We start from the raw sequence: 27,709 nt of genomic DNA on the forward strand, positions 1-27,709 counted from the left end.
ATCTCAGTATTACTTCATTAGCTTATGCTATGTTACACCACTCCTCATTTACGTCTCAGTATTACTTCTTTAGCTTGTGCTTGGTTATACCACTCCTCATTTACATCAAAGTATTAATTAATTAACTTATGCTGGGTTACACCACTCCTCATTTACATCTCTGTATTACTTCATTAGCTTGTGCTGGGTTACACCGCTCTTCATTTACATCAAAGTATTAAATAATTAGCTTATATTGGGTTACAACACTCCTCATTTCCATCTCAGTATTACTTCTTTAGCTTGTGCTGAGTTATACCACTCATCATTTACCTAAAAGTATTAATTAATTAGCTTATGCTGGGTTATACCACTCCTCACTTACATCCCAGTATTACTTCATTAGCTCATGCTGGGTTATACCACTCCTCACTTGCATCACAGTATTACTTCATTAGCTCATGCTGAGTTATACCACTCCTCACTTACATCTCAGTATTACTTCATTAGCTCATGCTGTGTTAAACCACTCCTCATATACATCAAAGTATTAATTAATTAGCTTATGCTGTGTTAAACCACTCCTCATTTACATCTCAATATTAGTTGACTAAGTAATGCTTGGTTACACCAGTTCTCATCTACATCTCAGTATTACTTTATTAGCTAGTGCTGGGTTACACCACTCCACATTTACATTTCAGTATTACTTCATTAGCTCATGCTAGGATAAACCACTCCTCATTTACATCAAAGTAGTAATAAATTAACTTATGCTGGGTTACACCACTCCTCATTTACATCTCAGTATAAGTTCATTTTCTTATCCTGGGTTACACCACTCCTCATTTACCTCTCAGTATTGCTTCATTAGCAGCTCGTGCTGGGTTACACCATTCCTCATTTATATCAAAGTATTAATTAATTAGCTTATGCTGGGTTACACCACTCCTCATTTACATCAAAGTATTAATTAATTAGCTCATGCTGGGTTACACCATTCCTCATTTATATCAAAGTATTAATTAATTAGCTTATGCTGGGTTACACCACCCCTCATTTACATCAAAGTGGTAATAAGTTAGTTTATGCTAGGTTACACCACTCCTCATTTACATCTCAGTATTACTTCATTAGCTCATGCTGGGTTACACCACTCCTCATTTACATCTCAGTATTACTTAATTAGCTCATGCTGGGTTACAGCACTCCTCATTTACATCTCAGTATTACTTCATTAGCTCATGCTGGGTTACAGCACTCCTCATTTACATCTCAGTATTACTTCATTAGCTCATGCTGGGTTACACCACACCTCATCTACATCTCAGTATTACTTCATTAGCTTCTGCTGGGTTACACCACTCCTCATTTACATCTCAGTATTACTTAATTAGCTCAAGCTGGGTTACAGCACTCCTCATTTACATCTCAGTATTACTTCATTAGCTCATGCTGGGTTACAGCACTCCTCATTTACATCTCAGTATTACTTCATTAGCTCATGCTGGGTTACACCACACCTCATCTACATCTCAGTATTACTTCATTAGCTTCTGCTGGGTTACACCACTCCTCATTTACATCTCAGTATTACTTCATTAGCTCATGCTGGGTTACACCACTCCTCATTTACATCTCAGTATTACTTCATTAGCTTCTGCTGGGTTATAACACGAATTATTTACATCTCATTATTACATAATTAGCTCATGCCGGGTTACAGCACTCCTCATTAACATCAAAGTATTAATTAATTAGCTTATGCTGGGTTAAACTACTCCTCATCTACATCTCAGTATTATTTCATTAGCTCATGCTGGGTTACACCACTCCTCCTTTACATCTCAGTATTACTTCATTAGCTCATGCTGGGTTACACCACCCTTCATTTACATCAAAGTGGTAATAAATTAGTTTATGCTGGGTTACACCACTCCTCATTTACATCTCCGTATTACTTCATTAGCTCATGCTGGGTTACAGCACTCCTCATTTACATATCAGTATTACTTCATTAGCTCATGCTAGGATAAAGCACTCCTCATTTACATCAAAGTAGTAATAAATTAACTTATGCTGGGTTACACCACTCCTCATTTACATCTCAGTATAAGTTCATTTTCTTATTCTGGGTTACACCACTCCTCATTTACCTCTCAGTATTGCTTCATTAGCAGCTCGTGCTGGGTTACACTGTTCCTCATTTATATCAAAGTATTAATTAATTAGCTTATTCTGGGTTACACCACTCCTCATTTACCTCTCAGTATTGCTTCATTAGCAGCTCATGCTGGGTTACACCATTCCTCATTTATATCAAAGTATTAATTAATTAGCTTATGCTGGGTTACACCACCCCTCATTTACATCAAAGTGGTAATAAATTAGTTTATGCTGGGTTACACCACTCCTCATTTACATCTCAGTATTACTTAATTAGCTCATGCTGGGTTACAGCACTCCTCATTTACATCTCAGTATTACTTCATTAGCTTCTGCTGGGTTATAACACGACTTATTTACATCTCAGTATTACATAATTAGCTCATGCCGGGTTACAGCACTCCTCATTAACATCAAAGTATTAATTAATTAGCTTATGCTGGGTTAAACCACTCCTCATCTACATCTCAGTATTACTTCATTAGCTCATGCTGGGTTACAGCACTCCTCATTTACATATCAGTATTACTTTATTAGCTCATGCTAGGATAAACCACTCCTCATTTACATCAAAGTAGTAATAAATTAACTTATGCTGGGTTACACCACTCCTCATTTACATCTCAGTATAAGTTCATTTTCTTATTCTGGGTTACACCACTCCTCATTTACCTCTCAGTATTGCTTCATTAGCAGCTCGTGCTGGGTTACACCATTCCTCATTTATATTAAAGTATTAATTAATTAGCTTATGCTGGGTTACACCACTCCTCATTTACATCAAAGTATTAATTAATTAGCTTATGCTGGGTTACACCACTCCTCATTTACATCTCAGTATTACTTCATTAGCTCATGCTGGGTTACACCACTCCTCATTTACATCTCAGTATTACTTCATTAGTTGGGCTGGGATACACCAGTCAACATTTACATCTCATTATTACTTTATTTGCTCATGCTGAGTTACCCCACTCCTCAATTACATTTGAGTATTACTTCATTACCTCATGCTGGGTTACACTGTGGCTCATTTACATATCAGTATTACTTCATTATCTTGTTCTGGGTTACTCCACTCCTCATTTATATCTCGGTATTACTGCATTAGCTGGTGCTGGGTTATACCACTCCTCATTTATATCTCAGTTTTACTTCATTACCTTGTTCTGTTGTTACTCCACTCCTCATTTATATCGCAGTATTAATGCATTAGCTAGTGATGTCTTACACCACTCCTCATTTATATCTCAGTTTTACTTCATTATCTTGTGCTGGGTTACACAACTCCTCATTTACATCTCAGTATTACTTCATTAACTCATGCTAGCTTACACCACTCCTCACATCTCAGTATTACTTCATTTGTGTATGCTTATTTTTAGCCATTGCATATTAGTATAAGTGGTCTGATGAATTGCAACTTTGCTGCACTCATTCGCATCTGTCTGTGTAATGACTATAAATATGATTGTATTGATTCTTTATTTCTGTAAATGCAACCAAAACAGAGTTCAGTCAGGTAACATGCAAGGAATCACTGGAACACTGAGAAGAGCACATATAGAAGTCCTACAAATATTATGGTTGGAGCTTGCACATTTTCAGAGGGAACAATATCTGATGAATCTTAATGTACTACAGCAAAAAAAAAAATAGAGTAAATCTCCTTTTGTATATAAAATGAAACAGGTTATTTCAGGATTAAAATATTGCATTACAAACTCAAGACAACTGTAAAAACTCCAAAATTAATTTAAATATATATTTGTAGTCATGGTCTGGAAAATGATTTCATCAGTGATGTTTCAGAACTTAGTAGACGTTTGTATAAAAAGTTGTATGCATTAATGGCTGTAATTATCCTTTGCTGCTTAAGGCACAAATCGTCTATGGATGGTCTCTCTTGTTTGTTATTTTTTTCTATAACCAGAGGTTACGTTTTACTGCAAGTTCCCAGGCTGGCTTATTTCATAACTGAAAAGCTATTTTTACAATTATTTGATAGGTGGATAGCCAGAAGAAATTATTCAGCTGTATTTTGCTCACGACTGTCATATCCCTGATATATTGGATGTGACTAGTGCAGTATATGCACAATCATTCCACTAAAATACATTTTATTTCCCAATGAAATAGACCTGAAATGCCTGAGTTATTAAAGTACATGCCACAGACATGTTATGGAAATGTTTGGGACATGCATCAGTGACAATGTGCAGAACAGAAGTAGATAGTGAATGACTTTTACATAAACATTCTCCATTACAAAAGAACACGGGATATCAGTAAGAGAAGTATTTGGAGGAGGAAACCAACTCTGTTGATGGGATAAAAATAAGGAGGAAAGGAAAGCAATACAGATTAAAGAAGAGAATGGATGAAAAACAAAAATGGCATATGATAAGAAATAAGGAAACACACAACACTTATAATGAAAGCAAATAAAGTGTATAACAAAAAGTTGCATTTGCATAGCTACAGATGGGTTTAAAGAGTTTTTCTTTCCAATACATTGTACAGAATAGGAGATTTGAGTTGAATAGAATCACAATGAGTTTGGCATAAAAGGCTATAGAGCAGGTGTTACTAATAAAAGTAAGGTCTGAATATCTGCTTTTTGGAAACAAGAAGTTAGAGTAGAGCTTAATAGTATGTAAGACTGAAGTAGGAGCAAGACCAATAGGAAAGGTAGAAGGTGACTATATAATACTGAATTATGAACTTGCTCACAACATATGTAAGGGTGACTAGGAGCGCTGACTGCAATGGTAGTATGTCATCTACCAGGGTAATCATAGTATGTATTGCATTTTTAAGAAGCTAATACTCAACACAGCTATTTATGAATGTTATTCTGACATTTTTGGGAGGGACACACAAAAATAAATAACTGTGAAATACAAGCAAATTGTGGGATAATGTAAATATAGCCATAGCCAGCAAAACAAAATCAATTTAATTAGAATGAATATTTCTGAATTTATCCACGTGTAGCCAACAATTCGTTAATAAAGGAAAAGTAATAATCAGTGTGGTACATGCATGACTGGATTACTGTATATTTTATCATTTCTGTACACCATGTTCATTTAGTGGCCCGGAAGTCAGGGACACAACTAAGGAGAGGATTCAGTCACTATTGTCTTGTTCAGAATGCTTAGTAGGAATTATGCAGAACAGATGCACACAGACTACTAGGAAAGTCTGAGGTACCCTGACTGTTGCTTAGTATGCAATGCTGGACATGTCATTCTGTCATGCAGTAACATGTCATTCTGTCATGTAGTAATGATGACTTGGTATCTACTTGACAGGAAATTGCTGCATTGGGGCAGATTTTTTTATGATGATACAATTATCCACATTAGCATAGCCACTGATTTGCATTTTGAAATTAAATAAATGGGCAATAAATAAGCAAATGGTTAGCTGTGGTTAGTGGCAAAGACCAAAAAATGCAGTACACTTTCAACATACTTTAGGCATCTAGTGAAATATGGATGGAGCATCATGAAATGAAACTATTCTGACAAGTCTGCAGAAAATAAGGCAGATTTTTGACAAGCCTGCAGAAAATATAGCAGATTTCTGTAAACCATAAACATATGTGCCATGCGAGCTGGAATGCATTACATTTCTGGCCAAATGTTTTTCCACAGTGGTATTTACTACTGGAGCAGCTAAACTAAACTGTGGTACCATGCAACAAGGGAATACGTTATGTTTCTGGCACCAAAAAAAACAAACAGTTCTAATATTTCAGAAGAACCAAATTATTCTTTTGAAAAAACTGCACTCTTTCCTTATTATGTATTAAAAAAAATCATGAAAAATCAGAAACTGTTACAGGCAATATAGGGATGACATCGACCATCACAATGTAATAAAAAGCTTTATGCCTCAGGTATCTTGAAAGACCAGTGGACAAAAGTTTATAAAATTGTAATGGGCACAACTGTAAAACACAATTAGCCACATTCACACAGTTTTCAAATTACATTCACATTATACCACGAGAGTAGCATGTCATCCTCACTTTCCAAATGAAACAGAAATATGATAAAAAATCTTATGAAAAAGCATACTGAACTATATCTATACGTCAGTGTCAAAAATAACACTACAGTGTGCTAGCAAAGTATCGGAACTGCTTTTGTACATTGCGCTCTTTTAATTACATCAATCATTGCAAACGCTCAAAGGAAATATGACACTTATACCAGTACAGGCACATCATATACCCATCCCAGGGATAGACAACTGACATCTGTGAACATTGACTCTAGATGATTATCAGTGTTAAAGAGACACCCTGATCGCATGTACAACAATGGGAAAAAGGGGTAGTGTGTATACACACATATATATATATATATATATATATATATATATATATATATATATATATGTATGTACAAATCTCCCATGTTGGAGGCATGAGGGAAAAGAACACACAAGTTAATGTCACTTTTTATTTTAATTTTTCAGAAATAGATCCAGTTGTTCTGGAGACTTTTTGCTATGGTTGATAACATGTTTTTGTCATGATTTATTAACTTCCTTATTTGGCTCACAGCAACAAATGCTTTGACAAGGTAAGTGTGTGTCTAGATTTACTACTGGTTTGAATGAGAGAGTTTTAATTGCAGGTTAGGTACAGTGTGTGTTGTATGTGTGTGAATACGTGTATATTATGCATACATGTTGGACAGTATGCTTTTAATCGTACCAGTGTTTGTAGTAGCTCAGAGGGAATATGACATGGGTCTACTTTATTTACACAAAAGCTTAAAACAGCGAATGCATATGAATCGGACCATATGCATTCAACCGAGAAACCACTGAAACACAATAGAAACGGAACTACACAACAAACATGACACATAACAGCTGTAAGCAGGGGGGCAAGTCCCCCTTCACCCCCCACACACCCCGCTACTTAAATATACCAACTCCGAGATCGCACTACATTGAAGTAAATGGAAATCTCCACCTACAGAGATTTCTAATTACAGTTTTCGATGGTTCACACTTTCGATGCATATGGTTTGATGCATATGCATTCGCTGTTTTAAGCTTTTGAGTAAATAAGGTAGACTCATATGACACCTATACCACTTATGCAGGAAAAACAGTACAGGGGCTCTACTGTCAGTGGTGTAACAGTAGTGCACTCACCTTTATTGAAAAAGGCTGTGGCTTCTATTACCACACCAGGTAGATCAGCTGCTGACACTGCAGTGCAACATAAGGGGGTGTTGTATTCCTGAGTATACCATCCTTTGGAAGAAATGTTATACTAAGGTTCCTTCTCCTTAAGTTGATGATATCTCAGGTGGATTTAAAAGATCCAGTGGCACCTATTGAAATGAGTATGGATTCTTTATTTAAAAGGCTTGTTTACAGTTATGATACTATGTTAACCATATATACAATATGTACAATATAACAATATTATATATATACTACGTATTTCTATATGAATACCGTTTGATCATATCAACTGAATATTATTTCTTATATTGTGACCACCACTCCATCTTTCACAGCACAAATCTTATTTTTTAACATTATAGCCAAACCACATTTTCCACTGAACATTATTTCTTTCCCTCTTTAACTTCATTATTGTCCATATTATACAAAACATTATTTCATAATTTTTTTACATATTCTTTGTTTCTGCCTTTATAGAACCCATATTCAATAATATCCATATTTACATATTCCAATCCTTTAATACCTCCATAATAGCTTTAGTCTCCTAACTTTTTCCATAGTTTTATAACTCTTTTGCATTCCGAAAATATATGTTCACCCACCTCAACTTCCTTACAATAATTACATATTCTGTCACCTTTTTTTTTATATGGCAAGTTTGCTCTAACTGGAAGCTTTCTTATTGTCAACCATCACAGAAAATCCTGGCAGTCAAGTATATTGATGCATCTTTCTGTTCTTGTTTTAATAGCTGTAATTTTCTCCTCCTGTAAATCTAAGGGTTTTTGTTAAAATATTTACACAAAATATTATTATACCACTCCTTCCTTTCATTCTCAATCTCACTCAATCTTATTTTCCATAGCAATATTTTTTGTTGGTAATTTTTCATTTCGTTATTCATACAGACTCACTCTCTTTTAAATCTATGAGACAAACTCCTCTCTTTTTTATACTTATATTTTAACACTTGTGTTAGTAGTCCTTTGTCATTATCATTCAGCCATTTTAAAACTTTACACAAGTTCATTGATGCTGTTTAAACTGCACAATTAATTAATCTTGACCCCCTTCTTCTTTTGAAACATACAATACATCTCTTTAAACTGGGTTCAGCCTGGATCTCCCTATGAATGAAAAGACAACAGTATATATTTCTTTCTCATATTTCAATAGTAAACTAAAAACACTTGCCATATATGCCATTTTTGCCAATAATATCAAATTAATTAAAAATATTTTTTCTTGAATGATAATCTAAAAGATTTCCAGAAAAGATACTCCACCGGATTCACTAATCTTCCGTGCAGGACTACTCTAGTCTTGCACGGAAGCGCAGGTCTAAGAGGAGGACGGCAGAATGCCATGCATATTAAGGAAGGCGCACTGCCTGAACACCTAATGCTAAATGGAGCATGGACGAGTGCAGAGGGCATGGCTGAGAACAGAGCTGTCAGAATAAACACACCAGTGCAAAGTAGAACAGCAGAATCTGTACATAAAAGGGCGAAACCGCTCATAAGTGTCCCCATATCCCCACCAACAGTCTTCATGTGTTCAACAGCAACAGTACACAGAAAAAAACATGAAGAAACCCTTGTAGTAATATATTTAAAACTCTGAGTACAGCTAACCATAGGTGCATGGGTCTGCCCATTGCTTAGCAACGGGTAAAGCAGCATGAAAGGCTGAAGAGGATAACAAGGAAGATATAGCAAATGAAGCAGCACAGCAATAGTGTAGGGGTCAGAGCAACCGCCTAACGAGGAGGCATTCCCAGCTCGAGTCCCACTGTAGCACACACCATTTTCCAAGTGTAATCTGTATACGAACAATTATGTACATTTTATTGCTGTAAAACCTACCAAATAATAATTAAATGTGAACTGGAGTACTGCATGAAATGCACAAGTGAAGAGTCAGTACCAGAATTAATAAATCAGCAATAAGCAGGCATTAGCACAGATAAGTAGTAGTAAGCATATGTAAGCATTAGTAAGTGTGTGCATGTGCGTAAGGGCAGGGTGAAGCACCGCCGACACAGATCAAGCAAAGGAGACGCTAACTGCGTGTAACACACTGTGACCGGAAGTCAGCAGTGCTAAGCTCTGCGCAAACCCACTCACAACTGCTTGAAAGTGCCTTAAGCACACCATATCAAATGGCTGGTGTTACGTGTGGGTATGTGTATACTAACGGAGTCAGTCCTAGGTATCGCAAAGCATGAGTGGCACACAAGGTTGGCCGGTATGCACATGAAACACAGTAACCAGCAATACCAGTCAACATTACCGCATATGTAGCTAAATAATTAGAGGTATATGTGTTTGTATGAATACCCATAACTATATAGATATATACTTCCCTTCTCCATAGTACAAATGTACACATACATAGACATATAAATAAATACCCACAAATACAGATATACATATGCAGACAACCATACATCCACATGTCATTAGATATATATATATATATATATATATATATATATATATATATATATATATATATATATATATATATATATATATATATATATATATATATATATATATATATATATATATATATATATATATATATATATATATATATATATATGCATACATATACAGATATTTATGTATATAGTTATGTAGATATATATATATATATATATATATATATATATATATATATATATAGCTAGGATATGATACAGCAGTTAAGAATTCCATATGTTCACAGGACATGCAAATGGGGGTGAGGGGTCCAATCAACAAACATGTAACACTTAGCATCACTCACCCCCCCCCCCCAGCTAGACCAGTGAAACATACAAACACACAATAAAAGTAAACACACCATTGCTTCCCAGACTACAGGCAGGATACTACCAGTGGGAGAGACCCGCCAAGTCTAATCTTGAAACAAAGACATGTATGTCCCTTATAGGACACCCAACAATTCAATGTTTTTTGGGCTTCTTGCCATTGAACCGATGTCCAATGGCAGGCCACGCAGTCTACAAGGTAGGGGATGCCTGATGAACCATGGGGCGAGACAATATACGTCATGGGTCCCAAGAAGTGGGGAGTGTGTAGTGTGTACTGGTGTGGCCAGACCTGACCTGCACCCAGAGTAAGGAAGAGTGCTGAAGAGGATGTGCAGTTTGGGAACTATGGGTATGAAATTATGGGCCTAGCTGTGCAGGTTTTGGCTGGAGTGTTTCTAAGTGGACCGCCCCAGGGATGTAAGCAATAGTGTGTGTTGGCCAGGGCCGCTGTCCAATGGGCAGCCACTCCTGCTATGAGCCCCACTGCAACACAGTCTATTGTACATGGCAAAGAATGGAATAACCAGATGTAGATCTAAAAATGTAGAGGCGTGTGTGTATATAAACCCATACCTACATGGAGCTATACTTCTCCCTCTCCCTCTCAGTAGTACAAATGTATACATACAGAGACAGAATATAATTAGATACCCACATATAGATATATACATATGCAGACACACATACATCCATATGTCATTAGCTATATAGACATATATATATATATATATATATATATATATATATATATATATATATATATATATATATATATATATATATATATATATATATATATATATATATATATATATATATATATATATATATATATATATATATATATATATATATATATATATATATATGTACTGCAATATATATATATATATATATATATATATATATATATATATATATATATATACATGCATACATATACAGATATATAAGTATATAGTTATGTAGCTATATATATATATATATATATATATATATATATATATATATATATTTATATGTGTGTGTGTGTGTAAACTTACACATATATATATATATAGCTAGGATATGCTACAGCAGTTAAAAATGATATATGTTAACAGGCCGTGCCAATGGGGGTGAGGGGTCCAGTCAACAAACGTGTAACACGTAGCATCAAACCCCCAGCTCCTCAGCTAGATAGGTTAAACATACAAACACACAATACAGGTAAACACACCACTGCTTCTCCGACTACAGGCAGGATACTACCAGTGGGAAAGACCTGCCAAGTCTAATCTTGAAACAAAGACATCAATTTCCCTTGTGGGACACCCCAAAAATTGATGATGATCGGAGTCAGTCCCTGTAATGATGTATCTAATCAGGCCATGTACTTACACGGACTACTAGGTTGAGCAAGCTTGATGACCCAATGGTCAAGACAATGTATGACATGAGTCTCAAGATGTGGAGAGTGGGCAGTGTGTAGTGTTGTGGTCAGACCCCACCTGCACCCACAGTAAGGATGAGTGCTGCAGAGGAGGGGCAGGTGGGGGAACTATGTGTATGCAATTATGGGCCTAGGTGTGCAAGTGTTGGCTGGCGCCGTTGTATTTGGACGGCCCCGGGGATGTAAGTAATATTGCGAATTGGGCAGAGCTTCTGCCCATACCTCTCAACCTCTTAGAGCAAAACCTCCAGACAAAACGTAAACTGTTAGGAGGGCAAAAAGGGACAAAAATTAAATATTCCACTTACAACCTTAGAAAGCTGATAGAATAATAAGTTATGCATTAGCATGACTCGTCTGAATGATGTGGAGTCTTAAACTCAAATCCTTGTCTTTATTTAATGACTTCAGTTCCCAGGTATTTGCTAGACAGGTGCAGATTGCAAGAGGAACACACCAAAATTATGAAGTAATCTCTGGACAGTCTGCGGAAACTGTACAGTTGACAGGTATGCTTTCATCTAACGGGCAGCCATTCCCAATATGGGTCCCACAGCAGCACAGTCCAGTTTATATGGCAATGTAAGGTATAACCATATGTGTTGTTGCATATCCCACTACACAACACCTAAGAACACATGGTCGGAACACCCCACTGTAGGTATGTAAGCCAATCTAATTGGCATCACAAGGTATTATTGTAGTCCTCACCCCAACCCAGGTGTGTGAGTGTCCAACGCAAACACCAAACGCAGTGTATATGCACAGCTGTTATCGTAGATGACATGGCCAGCTGTGGACCTTCCCTGCAGCCATCCTGCACATCCCTGGATAATTCCCCTACTAACTCCCCCCTTTGTGCCCCATGCACACCATGTACCTATCAGCCCCTATTCCATTTCTATTAATGTTTAAGGTTACATGTAGATGACACCCTCTTCCCCCTCTAAATTTCCAGTATCTGGAAACCCCAGCACACATGTAGTATCACAGCTTTCCCACAGGACACATAAATAACACATGAAGGAACACCACAAGAACACTTGGATCAGTACAGGCTCAGCACCTTATGAAACCCTCCTCCCGCAAATCACACTTTATACCACATCAGCTAGTGAAACCGACATCTCTTTTCCTGCCTCGCATATAAATACCAACATCCGACAAACCTTCCCTATTGTTCCCCATCCAATTATTCCTACACTCTACTATACAGTTACAATGTCACCCCGACTACCTACCTACCTACTCCTACCAACTCCTTAACCATTCCCCTCTACTGTACCACACAGGTATGGAATAACTACAGCTACCCCAAATACATGCATGTAACCTATCCAGACCTGTTAAACAGGAATCCAACTTCACCTTAAACTGACCTTTGTCAACAGTCATACTTGACATGTAAACCTGACCTAAGCATGGATAATACCTACATGTTAACATAAACTAAGCATGAAGAATGGGGGATGTAGTTATGTTATGTCTGTTACCCTTTATGAATGTGAACACCACAGTATTAATTGGAATAAGTAGATGGGGTCAATGTGGAGCTCTACTCCCTGGGACACCGCTGACAATGGAAAAGCATACAGTTGGATTGTCCCGGTTGACAAATGTGAACTAAATACACAAAGTTGCGTGCGTGTATGTGGGAGCAAGTGGGTGTAAGCCTGTTTGGCCGCCGGTATGTGATTACCACACTGGTGAAGCAATGTAGAGGATAACTCAGTGCAAGATGCCAGAACCAGAGGTCAGCAATGCTGTGCTATGCACAAACCAGCACATACCCACCTACAAATGTTCTACAGTGCCTTAGTTACTCTGTAGCCAACAGCTGTTGTCTTGGCCATTAACAAAATAATATGCATTGCCAGGTTGCAAAACCCTGACCCTGCACACTATAGTCAACGTGAGTTCCACTAAGCCATGGTGAATTCACATTCAGCTGCTGTGATCACAAAAACATCATCCAGCACAGTCATCCAGCAGTATAGGAAATTTATGTAAGTATGTAGATTAATACCAGCACACATATGTCCATTGCACAACCACAGTATTATGAGCAGTCTATGCGCATCACAGAACAGTACCTGACCAATCATACTATGAGAACAGTAGTCCTGCATAATACCAAAGGGAATAATGATATATGGTGCACACCATGGGGGTGTGTGAGTGTGCTTCATGCACAGTATGTCATACCTGGGGCGTTGGGTCCGTGTAACCCAGAGATGAGGCTGGCCAGGTGTGTGAGCAAACTGCTGCTATGCAAAATCCTGGCAAAATGCTACCAGTGGGAGAAACACTGTAGACCAGCTAAGTCTACTTTTGACACAATAACAAGTCCATTCCTAAAGGGATGAACCAACAGTTGTGGGTCACATTGATGTCTCCACCAGTATAGGAGGAGGATCAAGGGAAGTCTGGTACGTACATGGACTTAACAGATGAAGAGCCTGCAGACACTTGGGTCTTGACATTATACTGGAGGAGTACTGAGACGTGCAGAGAGGGAAATGTGTGGAGGTGTGGTATGGCAGGGCTAGCAGCTGGGGAATGGATGGATGCTGTGTATGTGGAGCTCGTGTGCCGGAGGAAGGGAGCATGGGTATGTCATTATGTTAGACATATGCAAATGAAGAAGAACAGCAGTAGTGTAGAGGGCAGAGCATCTGCCTAATGCGCACGCATTCCCGGGTCGAGTCCTACTACAGCACATCCTATTTTCCATGTGAAATCTGTATGTTGACATCATTGTGCTGTATAACCTGCTAAATAACATTTATATTTGCACAGGAGTACTGCCTTAAATGCACATGTGAAGTGTCATAATGACAAAGGCACTAGTAAGCAGGTGTGAGCGCAAAACAGCAGTAGTAAGCATGGATAAGCAGTTGTAAGCGTGTGTACGTGTATTTGCGCAGTGGTAAGCATTGCCTACATAGATTGAGCTAAGTAGATGCTAGCTGATTGTAAGGAAATGCAACCAGAGGTTAGCATTGCTTAGCTCTGTGCAAACCCACGCACACCGGCATACAACCGCTCAAATGTCCCTAACTCACTCTGTATCCTACAGCCGGTTTTCTGCCCTGAAACCTCAGTCCTAAGGTCATCCATATAAATTGCCAAGAGAATGAGGTACAGGCCACACATATAAGCCGAACATACATGGACATATGGAGAATTGTACATCTGTAAAGGTTGACAGATAGACAAGATAGACAGCTATAGGTATATGCATGTGTATGTATGGCTCACAAATAACCATATAACAGCAATTGTACATAGATAGATAAATATGTTCAGTTTATATCTATCTATCTATCTATCTATATATATATATATATATATATATATATATATATATATATATATATATATATCTACATACATACACATATATATATGAATACATACACATATCTAGAGCTATATCAATGTCCAGTTCTATCCATCTATATATGGGGGTTTCACATATATAATTATATATATATATATATATATATATATATATATATATATATATATATATATATAGACATGTGTATATGATTTCCACATGGGAATGGAGTCCTGGCCCACTCCGTACAACATAACAGACCATGAGCACAGTTAATGGGGGTGGGGGCACAAATGAGGGGTACTTGGTAATAACTGTTATGTAAACCCCTCCAGCCCTAATGGATATGCTGTGCAATCCAATATCCAGCACATGCAGTACTTGAAGGCAGGACACACCACAACACAGCTAAAATGCTCCAACAGTAATCCAAGTCACTTGTACATATCAGGGCAATATCTGTAACATATCATGCAGAAAAGCCATTGTACCGCAGGGAATGTACAATGTTGAAGGTGTACACATTACAATGGTACAGATATGCACACACATCTATACATTGACAATCATGTGCAGGTATATGTATATATATATATATATATATATATATATATATATATATATATATATATATATATACATGTACACATATAAAATATATATATATGTACATATATATATATATATATATATATATATATATATATATATATATATATATATATATATATATATATCTGTTATATGAGATATATGGGTATATACACATATACACAGACAAAGGGTATTAGTAGCCATACATCTGTAGAAGTAGTGTGGACGTACTGGGAGCAATGTATATCCCTCAGCCCCAAGCCCTGTAAAAGAGAAGACACCCTTGATCATTATTAGTAAAAAAATACGAGCACTCATAAAATCATCCAAGGCCAACTTTGAGAGAAAAATTGCCATAGATTCAAAAGACAATCATAAGGCCTTCTTCAGCTATGTTAGAAAGCTGGGTGGAATCTCCCAGATATGCTCAGAATTAGTCCGAAATGATACAAAAATCACTGAACCCACAGACATTGCCAACATACTGGCGGACAGGTTCAGTGCAAACTTCACCCCCCTCTCCCCCCCAAAAGGAGAGATAACTATCCCAGCAGAGTGTAGCCTCCCAGACATCTCAAATGCAGGTAAAAGCTGCTCTCTCTAAAGCTAAAACACAGCATCAATGGGACCGGATGGTGTCCCCGGCTGTGTGCTACATGAACTCAATGAGGAACTAAACCCGCACATAAGGCAGCTGTTTAATCTTAGCCTTACCACAGGATACGTGCCCAAGGAGTGGCGTGACGACAACTGTGGTCCCACTCCACAAAGGCGGTGCCTCACGGACCCTGGTAATTACCCCCATAAGCTTAACAAGCCTGGTCTGCAAAGCTATGGAGAGGATCATAATGGAACTCATAAACAAAGACATGGGGACTTGCAGACATTGGACCCGACCCAGTTTGGCCGTCAAGGGCAGATCATGCCTTTTGAACTTGGTCGACTTCTTGAAACAGTCACCAAGGCCATTGATGAGGAAAGGCAGTCCATACAGCTTACCTTGACCTTGCAAAAGCTTTCGACACAATACCCCACTCAGGTATTATAGAGAAACTTACCAGCTTAAATGTAAACCCATATGTCACAAGATGGGTTGCAAACTGGCTAAAGGACAGAACCCACAGGGTCAGAGTTGCTGGCACCATGTCAGACTCCAAGCCGGTCACAAGTGGTGTCCCACAGGGCTCAGTCCTTGGCCCCATGTTGTTCGGCATCTACTTCTCAGAAGTACAGGCAAACATAGGAGGACTATGGCTGACAAAGTTTGCAGATGACTGCAAACTGGGCGCCATAGTGGAAAGTACATCGGACACAGATATCCTTCAGAGGGGTCTCACGGAAACTGATAGCTGGTGCCAGAGCCATGGCCTGAAGTTAAATGCCAAAAAATGTATAGTCATACCCTTCGGGAAAAACAAGGTAACCCCAAGCTACCATATAGGTGGCAATCCACTAAGCACAGAAGTGGTTATCAGGGACCTGGGGACCCAGGTTGACAGTGGCCTTTCTTTTGACACACACATTGCTAAAGTGGTTAGAAAGACCTTCTACATTGCCCACCTGATCATGAAGGGATTCACATCCAGATCAAGTGAGATCATTGTTCCCCTGTACTCTTCACTTATCAGACCAATGATCGAGTACAATGCCCCATTCAGGATGTATCTCACCCGACACCTGCAGCAATTGGAGAGACCCCAAAAGTTCCTCACCAAAGGATAAAGGGATTCCAAAATCTGTCATATGCTGCCAGACTGAAGAAACTCCAGCTCTATTCAGTCGCATACCGTCTGCTCAGAGGTGACCTGTGCCTGACATACAAGGCCATGTCCAACCCGGAATTAATGGACATGCTCCACCTCAAAAAATCCAAATCTACCAGATCCAATAGAGCAAGCGACTTAAACCTTAGCACGGATATAAATAAGACATGCTGGAGGGATAGATTTGTCACTCAGAGACTCCCTATGCTGTGGAATAAAATCCCGGTCCATGTGAGGCAGAGCACCTTGCTGGCTCTGTTCAAGAGAAATCTTGACCGGTGGATGGGAGATCGTAGGTTTATCCCGGGAATCATCTCTGTGTCACTGCTGGACAGAGGCAAAACAAACTAATGGGCACAATATTTTTTAACATAAGGGGTGGCGTAAGCCACAAAACTTTGGGCTAGGCTTATAAATGCCTTAGGGCAGATAGCCTAGTATAAACCTATGAACCTATGAACCTATGATAGCTGTGACATGTGTAGTGTGGCAACCAGCCTCACAAAGGGAATACTTGCATTACACATATACCCACTCACAATTCAAAGGACATGACACAATACACAGGTATGTATACACAGACAATCTTAATTTGTGTACCATACAATAATGTATGCCATTACTGACAGCACATAGATTTTGATGTATATAACCTGTGATGGATGCAAGACCCACACAAAACAGTAGATGCAGATAGTGCGGATATGTAACATACTATGGTGTCCAGGCCAAGCCTTTCAATTACTACAACAGTAGACAAAGGACTTACCTGCAACATAAGTAACAATCAACAATAGCAGATGTAGTTAACAGACTCCAATTACACCCTGTAGTCAAGCCCTAGGGGGACATCCATTAGTTGTGGTAATGTTATTGTGTCTGTCCCATGTATGGACCATGACCAACAAATGTTGTGGGAGTCCACGTTATGACTGGGATGATAGCAGGAATGCTAGCAGTAATTAATGATAGGCCATTACATAACAACCCCTAACTGTATCACAGCAGGACAAAGCCTGCCATATATGTGGAGGACAAAGGCAGGAACAGAAAGCCATACTCACAATATTGCAGTTACGCACCCTGGAACATGCTGGTGTTACAGAATGTGTTGCAACATACCCTTATGCAGGAATAAGACATCAGGGACACAATTGGATATAGCCATGTACTGTTAGCATGCAACACACACAGTGTTCATGTAATATCCAACACATGACCTGTGTGCTGTACAGACAACACATGATAGGCACACCTCTGTCCAGCTAGAGGATAAGCCCACAGTAGTGAGCTATGCAGACAGACTGCAGTCCAAGGGAAACTAGTATGTACACACACATCCTGTAACACCAGTACTATGCAAAGCATTACACCACTCTACTCACAGTCTGTCTGTATGTCCTGATCCTCATACATATATGTGGCTGCCCTGAGTGTGCAGGTTCTCCTGTAAGAGCTATTGCTACCTGCTATCTGTAACATTGATGCCCACACATAGGAAGGATACCCATCACACAGGGAAAGTAGAGGGAATACGCCCACATGATGTAGGGATTTATAGTGGGTGGTTGCCATGACAGTGGTAATTGGAAGTACTACACATGTGTACGCAGATATATATATATATATATATATATATATATATATATAGATATATATATATATATATATATATATATATATATATATATATATATATATATATGGCTATCGGGATAAGTGCATGTCCATATATTTCCACCATATGTCCTGGTCATGGAGTGTAGCCCTACCCCAGCCCCTATAGTCCCAAAGTCATAATGCAAGGGGATGTCAGGTATGTATAGCAGGTATATTAATAGACATTTGCTACTGTCATTGGGATTGCCTTCACAGACATGGTGTGCGTGGAAGGTGACATCTGCTCATAACATGTGTGCAATTGGCTACTGAGGGACATCCTAAGGTTATCATTGTACATTACCTGCATATATAGCAGGCTCAACAGCCATGTCACAGCACAGGGTAGGATACACCTGTGTGACAGTGCATAACCACAACCAATGTGAACACAGCCACAGCCACATATGGTATGCTAGCATAATAGTACAGTATATGGACCGTCTGTTTTACACCATCCGCATCCTCATATGTGCCACTCACAGAATGACCCTACATATAATGGGCTGCTACACAGTTTGTTCTGATGGCTATGGGACATGTGTGTGTATGGCCCTACAAACATGTACGGTAAAATGGTACCATACAGTGGGGCAGCATGTAACATCAGATAGAAGGGGAGCTAGCACAATGACATCTACCACAGTCTGTACACAGGCCATAGTACATATTAACAAATCACACACTGCTGACATTCAGCATCACTACACAGACCTCAGTACTGTACAAACATACACAGAACTTCCAGGTTATGGCATGAAATGCAACCTGCAACTCCTACTGTACATGACATGTGTAGCAATCTGATATATCACTGACTTTTTATCAGATATGATGACACTGTTTATGGTGTACAGCACATATGCACCACTTCATGCACGACATATGTACAAAGGTTGACAGAGGTGTGGCTGACATCACATACACAGAGCCAGTATAGACATGTTGCTGTGATACCCTCATAAATCTACCATTCTAACGGGGTATGTTGCAAAATATGTCCAATGAGGGATATGTAGTCAATAACTGTCATGGCCTTCACCATCAACAGACTGCAATCCTACACTTCCTTCAGCATTCCACAGACAGATGCATCATGGCTAACACATGAAACCAAAGGCACAAAACTGCCCAGTCTGCAGATGACCCTGCAGATGGGGATTCCTCATATACATGGAACTGACATGGCAGGTATTGCGACATGTACGACAGGCATATCCAGACAAACACTGTTAAACCAACATTACTCCATATGCAGTATAGGAGCACTTACAGTCTCTAGTCAGGTCAGAAACATCCCCCTCCTATTTGTTGCCCTCTTTCCACAGTGTATGTTGTTAGAGGTAAATCCTCAACCCATCTGAGATGCTGTTTGCAAAACGACATTTCTAGCTCCTGCTCACAGTGACAGACAAGGACCAACATGACCAGGATGTTCCAAGGTACTGGAGTGCGTTTCCATGCAATTGGCTATGGGAATGTTACCCCAGCAGTTCAACATGCAATCAGCAAGGGAAGGGATGCTATTTGTGCAGAGGCAATCAGCTGATCGTGAGCATCACTTAAAATACACATGCTGCTACCTAAGCAAAATAGGTGTGTGCCTCCATATCTGCCAGAGAGGTTGTGGGGGAGACAGACAGAGCAAATACATGTCAGTGAGGTTAAAACGGAAGTATGTTTGTGTCAGACACCTACCAGCACAGAGTATCAAACCCCCGACAGCTATGTAGTGATATCACAGTTTGGTGCAGTTATTGAATGTGCCACATGGGTTATCTGGTGGGGAGCACTCAGAACATACATATGATGGTGAGTGACATCTGTAACAGGGATACGGTAGATATACAGTAGGTGACGTACACGTGCCTGTCTGCATGAAGAGGTGCCAACATCAAAACAGGCACACTCACACAGGGACACACAGACATTAACACACTTGGCAGGGCCAGGAGGGAAACTTGTCATTAGTGGGATTGCCACAACACATCAATGTGCAGGGAACACATGCATCACATGGGTCATATGGAGGTCATATTGGCAGTGAGTATGAAGGGGTATCAGACATCAGGCAGCATGCTTCACTGTGCCCTGGGTGGTGTAGTGTGTGTGGATGTGGACATATGCACCATACAGCACACACACTAACACACAGGGTGCCAGTTCGGACATGCATGGATGAATGTCTGCACGGGTGTGTGGTGGTCAACAGTGCCAGCAGGCTATACAAGGGTAGATGATAGGTATACCTTGGCATTAGGCCACATGCCAATGGTCTGCATTGTGGCTCAGGCCTGTAGCTTCTGCATTTGCCCACAGAGGTGGGTATTGCATCCCTCAGCCAGTCACCTGGGTGACTATTGTGTGTGGCCAATCCTGTATATCACTTGCCATGTATGTGTTCCCTAGTCCATGACTTGGATGGTGTCTAGGATGTGCACATCTCCCACATGCATGTACAGTGACATGTGGAACTGTACCTGGGTTGTCTGGCAGCATGACAGACTATATGGTGCATGTGCCAGCTGTGTAACAAGACTGTACAAGGAAGTAGCTATCTAGTAGCTGTATACATGTACCTGTGACATATGACCCCATGTGTGCCCGCATGTGGCATGTCAACCCCTACATGAATGGGGTATGGCCCATGTACACACTGCCCTCCCCATAACAGTAGTGTGACAAGCCTGCTGAGGTCATCCAATGTGAATTACACCTTTGGGAGAGCTATAGCTCAGTAATATGCATGACGCATCCCATAACTGCGTACTGCTGTAGTGATAGACTAGTTAGGTAGTAGTACTAACCCCAGACCTGCCAATTGTGTGAGTGTGTGTTTGTGTGCATGCCTGTCTGTCCCTGAATGTGTAGAGAGAAATGCTTGTTAGGCTACTCACACGCCGTAAAATTCATATATTCAACCTTGGCAAGGCTGCTGATGTCACTCACCTAGAAATACACCTCTGGGAAAGTGATATGACAGTAATCGCTGTAGCGTGTTCTGTAACTGTGCACTGCTGTAGTGTGATAAATTAGTTAGGTAGGTGTTCGAACCCCAGACCTGACACCAATGTATTTGTGTGTGAATCTGTGTGTGTCTGACTGAGTAAAGAGCAATGCTCTTTAGGTTACTCACACTCCGTACAATACATATACTCTATTTTGGCAATGCTGCTGATGTCACTCCCCTAGAAATACACCTCTGGGGAAGTGATAGCCCACTAATCGCTGTAGCGCATTCTGTAACTGCGTACTGCTGTAGTGTGATTTCAAACAGTGGTAGGGTTCCATCTCCATCCAAGGCAGTTCCAAATGTTTTGTGTGTGTTTCAGTGTTTGTGTATGGAGCAATGCATTAAAGGCTACTCACTCGCAGTACATTACAAATGCCCTACTTTGGCAATCCTGCTGATGTCATTAATTGTGAAATACACCTTTGTGGAAGATATACTTCAGTAATGTCCGTGGCGCATACTATAACTGCGTAGTGCTGTAGTGTAGTAAACTAGTTAGGTAGGAGTTCTACTCCCAGACATGACAGGTGTGTGTGCTTGTTTGTAACTTGTATCCTGTGTAGATGTGAGTGTGTGACACCTGTGGGCAATGTGGGGGACTTTTGCTAATTTAATTTATGGTGGCCTTACTATATATCACAATGTCCACCATACAGGGATAACAGATGTAAATAGCTGAAAAGCTGGGGTGCAAAGCCATACCCATACATGTGACATCAAGGCCAGCCAATCACAGTTAGCAACCCCACTGTGCCTTCACATGTGACTCACAAGGGACATACCATGCCTGACAACATGCTCTGTATCTACAGATGACACTAACCTCAGGGAATGCTGTTAGCATGCTATCAATGAAGGTGCAGTGTAAACCTGCTGACCATTATCAGTCCCTGCCACAGGTGGGCAAGACTGGTGCATCTGATGATAACCTGTGCTCACGGCATGGGTCAGACACCCCAGGTACAGTTCAATATGTCACTGTACATGCACGTGGGAGGTGTGCACATCCTAGACACCATCCAAGTCATGGAATAGGGAACGCATACATGGCAAGTGATGCACAGCATTGGCCACAAACAATAGTCACCCAGGTGACTGGATGAGGGATGCAATATCCACCTGTGTGGGCAAATGCAGAAGCTGCAGGCCTGAGCCACAATGCAGACTACTGTCATGTGGCCTGATGCCAAAGTATACCCATCACCTACCCTTGTATAGCCTGCTGGCACTGTTGACCACCACACACCTGTGCAGACATGGACCCAAGCCTGTCCAAACTGGCACCTTGTGTATTCTTGTGTGTGTTGTATGGTGCGTATGTCCACATCCACATGTAATATGCCCCCCAGGCACAGTGAAGCATGCTGCCTGATGTCTGATACCCCCTCATATTTACTGCCTATACAACCTCTTTATGACCCATGTGGTGCATGTGTTCCCTGCACATTGACGTGTTGTGGCAATCTCACTAATGACAAGTTGCACTCCTGGACCTGCCAAGTGAATTAATGTGTGTGCGTCCCTGTGTGAGTGTGCCTGTTTTGATGCCGGCACCTGCTCATGTAGACAGGCTCATGTACGTCACCTACTGTGTATCTACTGTATCCCTGTTGCAGATGTCACTCACCATCACATATATGTTCTGAGTGCTTTCCCACCAGATAACCCATGTGGCGCATCCAATAACTGCATCGAACTGTGATATCACTACATAGCTGTTGGGGGTTTGATACCCTGTGCTGGTAGGTGTGTGACACAAACATGCTTCAGTTTTACCCTCCCACCCCTCCCTGACATGTATTCACCTTTGTCTGCCTCCCCCACTTCCTGTCTGGCAGATGTGGAGGCCCACACCTGCTTTGCTTAGGCAGCAGCATGTGTATTTTAAGTGATGCTCATGATCAGCTGATGGCCTATGCATGAATTGCAGGCCTCCCCTAGCTTATTGCATATGGAACAAATGTGGTAAAATTTCCATAGCCAATTGCATGAAAACACATTCCAATGCATGGGAACATCCTAGTGGTGTTGGCCCTTGTCTGTCACTGTGAGCAGGAGCTAGAACTGTCATTTGGCAAACAGCATCTCAGATGGGTTGGGGATTTACTTCTAATAACATACACTGTGGAAAGAGGGCAACAAACAGGAGGGGGATGTGCCTGACCTGACTGCAGACTGTAAGTGCTGCTATACTGCATATGGAGTAATGTTGGTTTAACAGTGTTTGTCTGGATATGCCTGTTGTACATGTCACAATATCTGCCATGTCAGTTCCATGTATATGAGGAATCCCCTCATGGGTCATCTGCAGACTGGGCAGTGTTGTGCCTTTGGTTTCATGTGTTAGCCATGATGCATCCATCTGTGGAATGCAGAAGGTAGTGTGAGGATTACAGTCTGTTGATGGTGAAGGCCATGACATTTACTGACTACATAACCTTCATTGGACATATGCTGCAACAAACCCCGTTACAATGGTAGATTTATGAGGTTATCACAGCAACATGTCTATACTGGCCCTGTTTATGTGCTGTCAGCCACACCTCTGTCAACCTTTTAAATATGTCGTGCATGAAGTGGTGCATATGTGCTGTACACCGTAAATAGTGTCATCCTATCTAATAACAAGCAAGTGATATATCAGATGTCTACACATGTCATGTATAGTAGGGGTTACATTTCATGCCATAACCTGGACCTTTTGTGGATGTTTGTACAGTACTGAGGTCTGTGTAGTGATGCTGAATGTTGGCAGTGTATGTATTGTTAATATGTACTATGGCCTGTGTACAGACTGTGGTAGATGTCGATGTTCTAGCTCCCCTTCTATTAGATATTACATGCTGCCCCACTGTATGGTACCATTTTACCATACATGTTTGTGTAGGGCCATACACACACATGTCCCATACCACAGACAGCCATCAGATCAAACTGTGTACCAGCCCAGTATATGTAGGGCCATTCTGTGAGTGGCACATATGAGGATCGTGTAGAACAAATAATCCATATACTGTACTATTATGCTAGCGTACCATATGTGGCTGTGTTCACATTGGTTGAGGTTATGCACTGTCACACAGGTGTATCCTACCCTGTGCTGTGACATGGCTGTTGAGCCTACTGTATATGCAGGTACTGTACAATGATAACCTAAGGATGTCTGTCAGTAGCCAATGGCACACATGTTATGAGCAAATGTCACCTTCCACACACACCATGTTTGTGAAGACAATCTCAATGACAGTAGCAAATGTCCTTTAATATACCTGCTATATATACCAGACATCCCCTTGCACTATGACTTTGGGACTATAGGGGCTGGGGTAGGGTCACACTCCATGTCCAGGACATATGGTGGAAATATTTGGACATGTACTTATCCAGATAACCATATATATATATATATCTATATATATCTCTATCTCTCTATGTGTATATATATATATTTATTTTATTTATTTATTTATTTATTTTACATTTGTTAACCGGGCTAGTCTGACTGGATATATTTCCATTTTCAGCAGAGGCCCGGGGAGAAAAGCTCCACATAGACATAGTAACTATTACATATGATACAATAAAGAGCAGTATAAAAATTATACTGTATCAGGAAAATATTATACAAAAAATCAAACTTACTATAGACAGAATAAACAGTTATACAATAGTGTACTCATCGTTCTTGGAAGCAGAACACAGACATAACTTATATAGCAAAATCAAACATCAAGAGAAATAGATAAGGGTATTTAAAGACAACTATGTAAATAGATTAGAATAGATTAGATTGGATTAGATATTTCTTGAAACCTACAGTAAACTAAGAAATATAATCAGGAAGGAGAAGGAAAGAGGAGGGTAAGTAATAGAATAGTGAGGAAGTAAAAACAGAGGGTGGGAGAGATCACAGAGATGAAGGGGTAGAGGGGGTAGTCGAATACATAGGTTCAGTCTGGGTTGAGGCAGAGGCATAGCCAGTGTTTTGTAAGGTAGAGTCTAAGTTTTTGTTTGAAAAGGACAGGAGATACAATAGAAGTCAGTTCAGTGGGCAATAGGTTCCAGTGTTTACCAATAGAGTTAGAGAACAGGGAGTCACCTGCAAGGTTATTGGATTTGGTAGCAGTAACTAGGAGTTTGTTAGAGGAGCGAAGTGAGTTCAGGTTAGAATAAGGGGTGAGGAGGTTAGAAAAAGAAGGAGTGTTGTTTGGCTGATAAAAAGATCTGTGGATTATGGGAAGTTGAGAAAGAAGCAACATGTTTTGTAATTCAAGCCAGTGAAGTTGTTGTAGGTTCAGGCAGTGGTGAGTTCTGAATTGATTACCAGTAACAAATCTTGCTATACTATTGTACGTAGTGGTTAATTTAGAAAGATTGGTTTTCTTTAGGTTAGTGTAAATTGGTGAGGCATAGAGAAGAGTGGAAATGAGATGAGAGTGTGCCATAGTAGCTTTGGCTGCTGGGGATAAGAATGTTTTAATTCTATAGAGGAGCCCAGCTTTCTATGTACAGTTTTTATAGTGTTGTTTATGTGATAATCAAAGGTAAGATTGTTGTCAATCATCACGCCTAGCAGTTTGGTAGAAGTGTCAGGTGATATGAGAGTATTGTTGATAGAAGAGATAGAGAAGTCCAGAGGGGGGGATCTGGTAGTGGGTTTGAAAAGGAGGAGTTTTGTTTTGGCATTAAGAAGTAGGCAGCGTTTTAAGAACCATGCTTCAACAGAATGGAATACCTTTTGAGTAATAGTTTGGAGCTCTGGGATGGTTTTGCAGAGCAGATGAGTGTGGAGTCATCTGCATATTGTATGCATGTGGCTTGGGGAATAACTACTTGTAAGTCATTTATGAATAGGGAGAAAAGAAGGGGTCCAAGAATTGAGCCTTGTGGTACACCGGCGAGATCGGGAGAAGAGAGGAAAGTTTATTCTCCCAGAGGACAGCTTGTTTCCTGTTGAAAAGATAGGAGGAGAACCACTGGATGGTATTCGGTTCCATAGCAAGTGATTCCAAGATTTTTAGGAGGAGAGGGTGATTGACCATGTCAAAAGCTTTTGATAGGTCAATGAACAGTGCTGAAGATAGGTATTATTATTGCGGTTTTGTTAATGAAGTCAGTGAAGGAAAGGAGAGCAGTAGTAGTGCTATGAAAAGGTCTGAAACCATGTTGACAGTGAGATAGTATGTTATGTTTAGTTAAGTGGGACATTAGTTGGTGGTGAATACATTTTTCCATGATTTTTGCTAGTGGAGAGAGGAGGGCAATGGGTCTATAATTAGAATATTCTGTAGAGTTTCCTCCCTTATGTAAGGGTATAATATGTGAGATTTTCCAGATATCAGGGATGCTTCCTTCTTTAATGGTTCTGTTAATGAGAATAGATATGGGATAGGCTATTTCGGTGGCTGCTTTTTGAAGAAATTCAGATGGAAGTTGGTCAGCTGATGGAGTACATGGCTTAAGCTTTTGAATACATTTTAGGATGAAGGTGGTAGAGATGGGCTGTATAATAAAGCTTGGTAAACTAGTAGAGGCAAGTTGAGGAACATTAGAGTTGTCTGAAGAAAGGTGAGAGGCTAGTGAGTTGATAGTATCAGTGAAAAAGGAGTTGAAAGCATTGGCAGTTTCAAGGGAAGAAATTTTTTGTGATCCCAAGGGGGAGGGAGTGGAAGTTTGTCCAGGGTGAAGAAGTTTGTTCAATGTTGCCCAGAATTTT

The sequence above is a fragment of the Protopterus annectens genome, chromosome 5.part0 (genome assembly GCF_019279795.1).
Source record: "Protopterus annectens isolate FY-2018-M chromosome 5.part0, PAN1.0, whole genome shotgun sequence".
In the NCBI taxonomy this organism is placed as follows: Eukaryota; Metazoa; Chordata; order Ceratodontiformes; family Protopteridae; genus Protopterus; species Protopterus annectens.